The 3,339-nt window shown below is 41.9% G+C and overlaps 1 long non-coding RNA gene across 1 annotated transcript; it reads left to right on the plus strand.

Moving 5' to 3' along the window:
- Positions 1 to 354: 354 nt before the first annotated feature.
- Positions 355 to 2,415, plus strand: LOC134956964 (uncharacterized). Its single transcript, XR_010186341.1, has 3 exons — positions 355 to 568; positions 644 to 856; positions 1,757 to 2,415. It is a non-coding gene; the product is annotated as an uncharacterized LOC134956964 (long non-coding RNA).
- The last annotated feature ends 924 nt before the right edge of the window (positions 2,416 to 3,339 follow it).

Consider the following 3,339-nt stretch of genomic DNA (forward strand, 5'->3'; position numbering starts at 1 on the left):
TTTCTGGTGTTTTATGCCGAAATTAAATGTTTGTAGGTGTATTTTTAACAAGTGTATTTTTTTAATTTTTAAAAATACATTTCATAGCATTTATGTTTATTGTGTGTTGTTCTGGGTTGTCCTTTGTGTGCTTCATGTGTTTGTTTAGCCATATTTGGTTGTGATGTTTCCAAGTTTTCGTAGATATTTGTGGCTAGTGCTTTATTGTTAGCATAAAAATTTGGGTGCTTAGCGTGCAATATTGTGGTTGTGTCAAGCTACGACGTTTTGGTTTTAAGTAGTTTTTTTGTAACCATTATTTGCGTTAGTTTATGGATTAGATTGCAAATTTGACTAAAATTTAAATGATTCACACCCAATGAAGTCAGGCAGAAAAGCATAAGCATTGTTTAGTTTACTTCTCATCAGGTACCACATATGTTTACATCACAATAAGGAATTTGCATAAACATATCAACAAAATAGTATGTTCATAAGGACATTCTTCATATTTCTACAGTACGCCAGAGAAGCAGCACAGCCAGGCCTCATCCCACACTGCCAAGAGATGCAGATGGTGCCAATGCAGGTAAGATTTTACTGTAAACACATATTCTGCAAACACATAGAAACACAAAATGTTAATGTTTATCTTATCACATAGGCTCTTCTTCGGCAAATCCCCCTCCACTAAGGCGCCCATCACAGGGCTCAGTTACTGTGGCTACGAGGCCACCCAAGAGACGGCGTCTTGAGGCAGAAGCTCCAGCACCAGCATCACCACCCCAACGGCGCATCTCCGCAGTGTCGGCCCTGCCACCACTAGCTCTATTGGCCAGCTCACAAAGTGAGGATCCACAATCCCCTCAGTTGTCTGGTGAGTAAACATAACAATTACGTGGAAATAAGTTAACAAACAGTGGGGTAGATTTATTAACCTGGAGAAGGCACAAGGAAGTGAAAAAACACTGATATGTGCAAGGTGAAAAAGGCAGCAGTACAAAAGAAACACAAATGTTAATTTCCATATTTGATCTGTTTGCCTTGTGCCTTTATCACCTTGCACATATCACTGGTTTTTCACTTCCTTATGCCTTCTCCAGGTTTATACATCTGCCCCACTGTTAGTGCAGAGCAAAAAATGTAACACAAATGACCAGTCATCCATGCAATAATCAACAACAACCACATGGTGTTAAGGTATTTTTAGATGGTTAATTGTCAGATGTGATGTTGGCCATATCAACACATTTGTTTGACATAATTTTTGCCTAAAATAACCAACATAAATGTTAAGTCTCATCCAATTGCTTGGCATGGCCAACATCACCAGTTCTAAACATAGGCCACCTTAATACTTTTTCACCCATTGTTAATGTGTACGTTTTAAACCACTATATTTGTAAGCGTTTTGGGCAGACCACTGACTGGCTTAAACAATGTATGAGTGTATTGGTCAACACATTTATTGTATTGTGTGTGTTGTTCCAAAGGAAGCTTCATACCCAATATGTAAATGTATTTGTTAGAGTTCTTCGTGTTTAAACATTAGTTATGGCTCAGAATCCAACTATTTCCACAAACTTAAAACAAATGAGTAGTGGACGTTAGAAGCCACATATTTTTATAAAAAGGTGAACAACATAGTTAAGTTGAGGCCACAATCTATTTAGCAATTACAACATTAATATTAAGAAGTAATGCATGTTGACGTAAAGCTATAGTAAGACCAATGCTACATTTTTACTAAATAGTGGCTGTCTTCAACCCCATACAGACCCACCCATCATCACCGAGGATGCCCAGCAGGAACGTGACCAGGAGACCTTCACACTCCACCTGCAGCCCATCGATCCGACCCAGCCAACCACGCCGCAAGACATACCCCAACCACCCCAAACATCACACAGCCCCCAATTGACCACAACACAAGTGGACACACAAATGGGCCCTGAGTTTTGGACCCATTGGTCCACACAACAGGCGCAATACTGCGCAAGCCTCAACACCCACAGCCAATACCTGTCAAGTCTGCCCCATCATCTGGCTAGACTGAGTCGCAACTCAGGCAGACTTATAGTGCAGGTGGGCAGAATCGCAAACTCCATGGAGCAGATGAGGGCAGACAACAGCCAAATGCAGTCAAACCTCCAACGCATCTTGGATGAACAACAGCGGCAGCAACAATCACTCATCCAGATCATCCAACATAACCAAATGATAAGTGAGAACCTATCACGAATGATATCAAACAACACTGCTGCTAATACGCAGCTCACAGCAAGCTTGAACATTTTAAGTCAAAGCCTAAGTGTGTTGGCATCACACCATGTGACATCGAGCTCGGGGACAACTACACCAAGCCACACCCCAGTTCAATCCCCAGTTCGACGCTCAAGTCGATCACGCACCAACGAGCCAGCACAATCCTCGGCACCCAGCACACAAAAAATAATAATAATGTGTGCACAGAATATGGTGACCAATAAAATGTTGTTGTTTTTTATTTTCATAAATTCGTGTGTTAAAATAAATAAATAGTTAACACGGAATATGTGTATTGTTTAATTGGCTCCACAAACCACCGCCACATTAGTGTCTTGGGCCAGATGTGTATTGGTATAAATATATTGCCTGCCCCTAGGTGTCCTCAGCTCAACGTGTGTCTAATCTATGGCACCCAGCACATTGGCCATGGCAGCAAGATCACATAAAGCTACCCTGACTGCATTCCACTGCGACTCCAGGGTAGGGAAGCAGAGAGAGGCATCTATGTGGCCATCCAAGACATCCAAAACCTGAGTGGACATTCCTAAATTAAAGGTGAGTGTCATGACCTGTAATCAATACAATACTGTGTTGTACAGAACATTACAGAAGCACCACTTAGACATAGACGTGTATGTATGTTTTAACTCACCTGAATTACATATTTCTAAAAGGTGGCCTGTGAGATACTAATGACATCCCTAGTCACAGGCTGGAAGCTGCCAGTAGCCATAAAGTGCAACACAGGCAGGAGTTTGTGCAGGCCTGAGACAGAGCGAGAGCATGCTGTCTCAGGGTGTAGGTTCAGTTTGACAATGTCATACAGAGGGAAAATGTTATTTACATTTAGTCAGAGCATCTGTATAACATGTTCATCAGCAAATTTGATATGGTTTAAACGGCCACTAAAACAACAAGCCATGGCTAGCCTACGCGGAACATGAACAACCTGCTTACCCTGTTGATTTTCCTGGCCTGGGTTTATTGTAGCCTCATGGAGCAGTGTCAGGTATCCCCCAGCAAACTAGACAGCAGTACTACACTCAGTAGCAGCCATTTCAGATTGAGAGTGGTGAAAAATGTGTTGGGGCC

Source organism: Pseudophryne corroboree, chromosome 9 (genome assembly GCF_028390025.1).
Source record: "Pseudophryne corroboree isolate aPseCor3 chromosome 9, aPseCor3.hap2, whole genome shotgun sequence".
Lineage (NCBI taxonomy): Eukaryota > Metazoa > Chordata > Amphibia > Anura > Myobatrachidae > Pseudophryne > Pseudophryne corroboree.